We start from the raw sequence: 8,147 nt of genomic DNA, 5'->3' as shown, positions 1-8,147 counted from the left end.
CAGGAGTTGTAATTGGGCAGGTCATTTACAATGGCTACATAGAGGTGGGGCCACTTAAAATGGGTGTTGGGGAAGTGGAAAGCACACACAGGTGCGACGGTAGTAGTTATAGGCCACATAAAGGTGCTATAGCTGCAGGGCTGCGTGATAATACAGAGAGACTGCATAGTATCACCATTAGCATCCTTCCTTACCCCTCCAACGTAACATGCATGCTAATAAATAAACACACAACATATTTCTTGTTTGGGTAAAGTTGCTGCACGTTTATTACATACACCATTATGTAATATGGTGGGTTATCTTACGGGCAATCCAATGGCAGGCAGCATTCTCGCCACCTGCCCGCCTGAACCCCATCTGTGCTGCCCCTTCTGGTGATCCTCTTCCCGGATCACGTGACACCTGGTCCCTTATTACTCACGCCCTTTTCAGGGCGGATCGTAGCAAGGCAAGCCCCCGATTGTTCAGGCCCACAACCGGCCAAAGGACTAACGGGGCTCCAACACGGTTTCCAGGAACCTCCCATGAGGCTCCTGGGCTCCGTGCAGAGGTACCCTTCTGTACCCATTTGCTTCCAGATCGCTCTGTAACTCCGCCACAGCTCTAGAGGCGGCCACCGTTGTTGCCAGAGCCCCCCACCAAAACAGCTATAGCCTTACCCACAAATTCTCCTGTCTAGATCCTCCTGCAAATCCAGATGAAAGAGAACCCTCCCTACTGATTATAGATGACCCCATCTATATCCCAATAGCCCTGGACGTTAGCCTGGGTCAGCTAGTGTCAGATGAAACAAAAAGGCCCTTTCGACCTGTGAAGTTGTGCCAAGAACTATTCACCCTCATGCGGGAAAGTTCCCCTGCATCACATGCCTCAGCCCTGTGCCAACTCTGGGCGGGACGAATGCAGACACCATGGCTCACATTGCCCCATCCAATTGCTGATCTCACCTAGCTGCCATCCTTCTAGCACCGTGTGTGCCTGGACACCTGCGTGCCCCATCTGTGAGACAGCAGCCCACTTGCTAGGTGACCACTCCGTCACCCGCCTGACTACTTTGGCTAATATGGTGAGAAGGATTATACTTAACCTTTGAACAGTCCCTGTGTTTGCTAATCATGATGCACAGGAGTGTTCATAACTAGAAGTGTGTGGCAATGGACAAGGGGCCCTCGCCATGGATCCCTTATGGGAATTCTGCCCCTCAGTTCCCTCATTGGTGGAACCCCCTAGGCATACCGGCTTGGCAAATCGGTCAGATTTAAGCAGTGTGCCCTTGACATTAGCTTGGATCAGCTAGTGTCTGATGAAACAAAAAGCAGTATTGGCCTGTGAAGTTGTGCCAAGCACTATTCACGCCACACGGGAAAGTTCCACTGCATCACATGACTCACCCCCGCCCACACTCAGGGCGGGACAGTTTCAGACACCCTGGCTCACAATGCCCCACCTATTTGCTGATCACACTAGCTCCCGCCCTTAGAGCACAGTGTGTGACTGGACACCTGTGCCTCCCATCTCTGGGACAGCTGCTCACTTGTTAGGAGACCGCTCCTACCCCTGCTTGCCTACTTAGGCTATTAGGGCGATAAGGATTATACTTAACCTTGGCACAGTCCCTTCACTTGCTAAATCAAGGCTCACAGGAATGTCCATAACTAGGCGTATGATCAGGAACATTCGAAAGCTATGAAATGGGCATAAACAAAGGTTTTCTGGTTTCACATTTTGCAATTCAGCCACCTGATGAGTATCCCTTTCCGTCTCACGTTTTACATGAAAAGTTAATGCTCTGACTTTAATTCTTGGTACATGAAAATAGAGAGTTGGTAGCAGACAGAGGCCACCAGGCTCGGTTTGTCGTCCACACCATGCATCTGCTTCACACCCCCCTATGCCCACCTATCATTACCTCGACTCTTGCCCTGCTGGCATAGGTGCAGCCGTCGGGCATGCCACAGACAGTAGTTTTTGGCCCCCGGGGAAATGTTTGCGAGTACCCGTGTGTAGGAGTATGCTGGTGGGTGTATTACATAAGATGCTGGCCATGTTGCGGTATGATGTTGGTTGTGTGGGCATATGATTGTAGATGTACTGCTGTTAGTTGGTAGGTGTTTTGGCATATGAAGTTTGTTGTATGGATGCATGGCGAGGGTGTGTAGGCATCTGTTACATATCATGGTGGGTGTGTGGACATGCACTAACATCCTCACTTGGAATGTGCGAGGCATGCACACCCCTTCTTGCACATACGCTGCTCATTCCTCCCTGTGTTGTCGCTCTACACGAATAGCTTTTCTGCAGGAATCTCATTCAATACGTACTGATGCTGTGAAACTGCAGAGGCACTGGCGAGGACACGTTTATTCCACCAATTACTTCACTTATGCATGCAGCGTTTTTGTGTGGATCAAAACTGGCATCCCCTTCATGGCAGACACTCATGGTTGCTCCAGAGGGTCGTTATGTGTTTATCGAGGGCCGGTTAGCTGTCCGCCATATCTTCATAGTTGGCATGTACACCCCCAAATCAGACTAAGCACCCTTCCTACACAAAGTGTCTGCGGTACTTTCATGCTGGAGTGGAATCCTTTGACTCATAGAGGGGACTTCAACAGTGAATACGGATAGATTTGGATTACTCCTTGCCTCCACTTCCACGCATGACTGCCACGTCCAATGCCCAGACATTTACCGACTGGCTTAGGCACTGGCAATTATCAGACATATGGTGTTTGCGTAATGCTGACACGAGGGTATATTCTTTCTACTCATATTTACATGATCTTCATGTCCCTATTGACAGACTGGTTGCACTCCTGACATGATCCCATACATAACACATATTGATTATTTGGACCCACTCAGACCATAATCGGCAACATCTACAGTTGAATTTGGAAACAGTCCCCACCCTCCAATCCCCACATGGAAATCACAGCCTGAAGCATTAGAGGACCCCCCCAATCCGAACTTCCATTAGCACCACCATAGCAGATTATTTTAAGATAAACATTACCACAGCAACAACTAGATTAATTGAATGGGATGCCTTCAAGGTGGCCACTAGGCGGCACTGCTTATGTATCAACTGGAACATGTGCCACCAGGCTGACAAAGACATTACCAAGATTGAATGTGAACTGCTGAGCCATGAAACCCAGGCTTTGTAGGACCCTGAGCGCAGGAGTTGTCTTGTGAATGCGCAGTGGGAACACACTGTGTTATTGGAGACACTGTGTTGTCTCAACTACACAGCTCATTCTGCTAGAACACATGCTGGAGCTGACAAATGGGGGTCACTGCTGACATGGTTTATATGCCACGGCCAACCGAGGCATCCCATAGCAGAACTGCGAGCTTCCACTGGAACCATTCTACACACACAAAGTGACATACATTATGCTTGAAAGAGAGCTTGATTGCTTGTTAGAGAGTAAAGCAAGCCCCGGAGGAAAGGGCAAGGGAGGTGGGTATAACAGGAAGATGTCTAACGAGAACCCATCCCTCCGTAAAATATCGCAACCCCAAAATTAAAGTCTTTAAAATTCACAGACTGACTTGCAGACCTAGACATAATGGGAGCTTTCAAAATTGCACTACCATAGACACCGGCATCTTGTATATAACAGACATTCACCTATGGATGGTTATATTCACCAAGCTGAAAGGTACCTATTTTCCCGACCTCACGAGGATGAACGGCTGAGTGGCCCGGCAGGGGTGCAATCCTGTCCAAGGCCTACGATGCACACTTGCAAGTGTTCCTGCACAACCCAAGGCAGAACCTGGTGCGGACCGCCTAACAGCATCGCATGGGGTGCTCCCCCAACGAGGTTTGTCCCCTGCTTAACAAGAAAGGGAAGGGTTAATCTACGGTAAAAGCCGAAGTTCGCCTGACAGCGTGGCCACAGATCTAAAGATGCAGCTCCTCCACCCCCTGCAGCCGGTAGAAGAGAAAATCATGCGACCCAAGATCGCATCTCCTGTCACTCAATGGGGAGGGGGGGCGCTAAAGGCATCCTGAAAGAAGGCAGGGACGATCTACCAATGCCTGTGTACCATTTCCAGGCAGCGGGTGTGCCAAAAATTACTCATTAGGCCGGAAGCTCACACTTACACCAACCGCAACACATGCCCACACCGAGTGGATGGGGGGGAACCACACAACAGTTCCATCCAGTCCATCCACGTCCCACCGGGCCCAGTGCCATAATACTTGATGGTCCCAGGATTCTTGTTTCCGGTCCAGGGAAGACATGGCTTGGCAGTTTGGGCTGGACTGTTCCCATGAGGCACAGGGTCAGACTGATTTGCATATGGCCATGTCTGAACTGGGGTGGCGGAGTGAGCTAAAGAATGGGGATGGACTAAACCCAGATCAGTTGACTGAGGGTGAGTGTTTGATTTGCTCAAACGCTCCGTCCATCATCAACTTTTGTATCGCTTTGTTCACCCTAAGTTGGCAGGGTATGCACAGACGTGAGTCCCTTGCTCACTTTGCCACTGGATTTAAGATAGCCTGGCTGATGAGGGTTGTGAACCCAAAACCGGTCCCAGGATGCTTGTTTCCGGTCCGTGGAAGACATGGCTTGGCAATTCGGGCTGGACTCTTCCCATGAGGCACAGGGTCAGACTGATTTGCATATGGCCATGTCTGAACTGGTGTGGCGGAGTGAGCTAAAGAATGGTGATGGACTAAACCCAGATCAGTTGACTGAAGGTGAGTGTTTGATTTGCTCAAACGCTCCGTCCATCATCCCCTTTTGTATCGCTTTGTTCACCCTAAGTTGGCAGGGTATGCTCAGACGTGAGTCCCTTGCTCACTTTGCCACTGGATTCAAAATAGCCTGGCTGATGAGGGTTATGAATCCGAAACTGGTCCCAGGATGCTTGTTACCGGTCCAGGGAAGACATGGCTTGGCAATTCGGGCTGGACTCTTCCCATGAGGCACAGGGTCAGACTGATTTGCATATGGCCATGTCTGAACTGGGGTGGCGGAGTGAGCTAAAGAATGGTGATGGACTAAACCCAGATCAGTTGACTGAGGGTGAGTGTTTGATTTGCTCAAACGCTCCGTCCATCATCCCCTTTTGTATCGCTTTGTTCACCCTAAGTTGGCAGGGTATGCTCAGACGTGAGTCCCTTGCTCACTTTGCCACTGGATTCAAAATAGCCTGGCTGATGAGGGTTATGAATCCGAAACTGGTCCCAGGATGCTTGTTACTGGTCCAGGGAAGACATGGCTTGGCAATTCGGGCTGGACTGTTCTCATGAGGCACAGGGTCAGACTGATTTGCATATGGCCATGTCTGAACTGGGGTGGCAGAGTGAGCTAAAGAATGGTGATGGATTAAACCCAGATCAGTTGACTGGGGTGAGTGTTTGATTTTCACAAACGCTCCATACATCATCCCCTTTTGTATCGCTTTGTTCGCCCTAAGTTGGCAGGGTATGCTCAGACGTGAGTCCCTTGCTCACTTTGCCACTGGATTCAGGATAGCCTGGCTGATGAGGGTTATGAACCGGAAACGGTCCCAGGATGCTTGTTTCCGGTCCAGGGAAGACATGGCTTGGCAGTTCGGGCTGGACTGTTCCCATGAGGCACAGGGTCAGACTGATTTGCATCTGGCCATGTCTGAACTGGGATGGCGGAGTGAGCTAAAGAATGGTGATGGATTAAACCCAGATCAGTTGACTGGGGGTGAGTGTTTGATTTGCTCAAACGCTCCATCCATCATCCCCTTTTGTATCGCTTTGTTCACCCTAAGTTGGCAGGGTATGCTCAGACGTGAGTCCCTTGCTCACTTTGCCAGTTGATTCAAGATAGCCTGGCTGATGAGGGTTATGAACCCGAAACCGGTCCCAGGATGCTTGTTACCGGTCCAGGGAAGACATGGCTTGGCAATTCGGGCTGGACTGTTCCCATGAGGCACAGGGTCAGACTGATTTGCATATGGCCATGTCTGTACTGGGGTGGCGGAGTGAGCTAAAGAATGGTGATGGATTAAACCCAGATAAGTTGACTGGGGTGAGTGTTTGATTTGCTCAAACGCTCCATCCATCATCCCCTTTTGTATCGCTTTGTTCGCCCTAAGTTGGCAGGGTATGCTCAGAAGAGAGTCCCTTGCTCACTTTGCCACTGGATTCAAGATAGCCTGGCTGATGAGGGTTATGAACCCGAAACGGTCCCAGGATGCTTGTTTTGCGTCCAGGGAAGACATGGCTTGGCAGTTCGGGCTGGACTGTTCCGATGAGGCACAGGGTCAGACTGATTTGCATATGGCCATGTCTGAACTGGGATGGCGGAGTGAGCTAAAGAATGGTGATGGATTGAACCCAGATCAGTTGACTGGGGGTGAGTGTTTGATTTGCTCAAACGCTCAGTCCATCATCCCCTTTTGTATCGCTTTGTTCGCCCTAAATTGGCAGGGTATGCTCAGAGGTGAGTCCCTTGCTCACTTTGCCACTGGATTCAAGATAGCCTGGCTGATGAGGCTTATGAACCCGAAACCGGTCCCAGGATGCTTGTTTCCGGTCCAGGGAAGACATGGCTTGGCAGTTTGGGCTGGACTGTTCCCATGAGGCACAGGGTCAGACTGATTTGCATATGGCCATGTCTGAACTGGGGTGGCGGAGTGAGCTAAAGAATGGTGATGGATTAAACCCAGATCAGTTGACTGGGTGTGAGTGTTTTGCTCAAACGCTCCGTCCATCATACCCTTTTGTATCGCTTTGTGTACCATTTCCTGGCATCGGGTGTGCCAAAAATTACTCATTATGCCGGAAGCTCACACTTACACCGACTGCAACACATGCCCACGCCAGGCGGATGGAGGGGGGGACCACACAACAGTCCTATCCAGTCCATCCACGTCCCACCGGGCCCAGTGCCATAATACTTGATGGGCAGTAAAGTACCCATAACCACGGTGCCTGCGGCACTGGCCACTGCCAGAAACCTCCAGCCAACATGTGGCCTAGCCAACTCACAGGCAGGGCCGGACTGGGAACCAAAACCGGCCCTGGCAAAGTGCTCGGCCGGCCCGCCCACCCCCCCGGGGGAGGTTTGGGGGTGCGACCGCGCTCTTTTCCAGGGCCAGTTTTCGGCCGATTTTGTTACAGGGCCGTTTTTGCAGCAACACTGCAAAAACGGCCCTGTAACAGAAACGGTCCCCAGGGGCCCAAAACCGGTCCCCACCCTTGCGGCGCACTGGGGGATTGCCCGGTGCCCTCAACGGCCAGTCCGGGCCTGCTCACAGGCCAGTGACCTTACCGTACTCGTGGCACCAGGCAACCGCAAAGTTTTCGTGCCACACTTCAGCTACAGTAAGTCAAAGAAAACATCACAAAAGGACTCCACCAGGTTTGGACAATTAGCAGATACTGTATATAGAAGCTGTGACCAAGGTGACAACTCAAACAGCGAGAAAAAAGTCATTCAATTCACGTGTCCAAGCACCCCTATCAAAGGAGGAGGGGGGGCATGCTTGGCGTGTTAATTAACGTTGCTCTATATCTGCACAAGACCACCCGATGAGCAGTATTATGTAGTAAGTCTGTACATGCATGTATTAAACAATTATGGTTTGCACACGCCAACTAAAAAGTGTCTGAATTACTGGGCTGCATTCGTTGCAAGCTAGGAAATCTGAGTGCTAATAATGTAACTGAAACACAAGTATATTCACCGTGCTTCGGAGAAGCATTCCTACGCAATGGTGTTGCAAGTGAATCCAAGCTATTGTGCATAGTCTGCACAGGGGTTTTCATATTTACCTTGTACAGTCCGGGCTGATTGACACTTTGAGGCAGCAAAATTGTACCTCCGGTCACGCACTTGCTCAGCCTGCATGTCCTCAAGCTCCCAGTAGGGGATGAGATGCTGAAAGATCTCGGATCGTTCTGTGCCAGACGAAATGCCCCACTCCCACATTTCAGTCCACAGCTAAAATACCCCTGTGGTCCTGTGCACCAGAGAGGCTGTGGGCGTAGCAGGATGAAATTACAGGAGTAGTACACGGTGGGAGGTTTACCCACCACCGAGGTGTTCCCCGCCGCCTACCCTTGCCGGGGCAGCCTCACGCTCCTACGGGCCGACAAGATATTTCTAACAAGGACAGCTACCAAAGTTCAGAAACTGGCG

The sequence above is a fragment of the Lissotriton helveticus genome, chromosome 10 (assembly GCF_964261635.1).
Source record: "Lissotriton helveticus chromosome 10, aLisHel1.1, whole genome shotgun sequence".
Classification (NCBI taxonomy): Eukaryota; Metazoa; Chordata; class Amphibia; order Caudata; family Salamandridae; genus Lissotriton; species Lissotriton helveticus.
The sequence above is the reverse complement of the archived record's forward strand: the minus strand, read 5'-3'. Positions refer to the sequence as shown.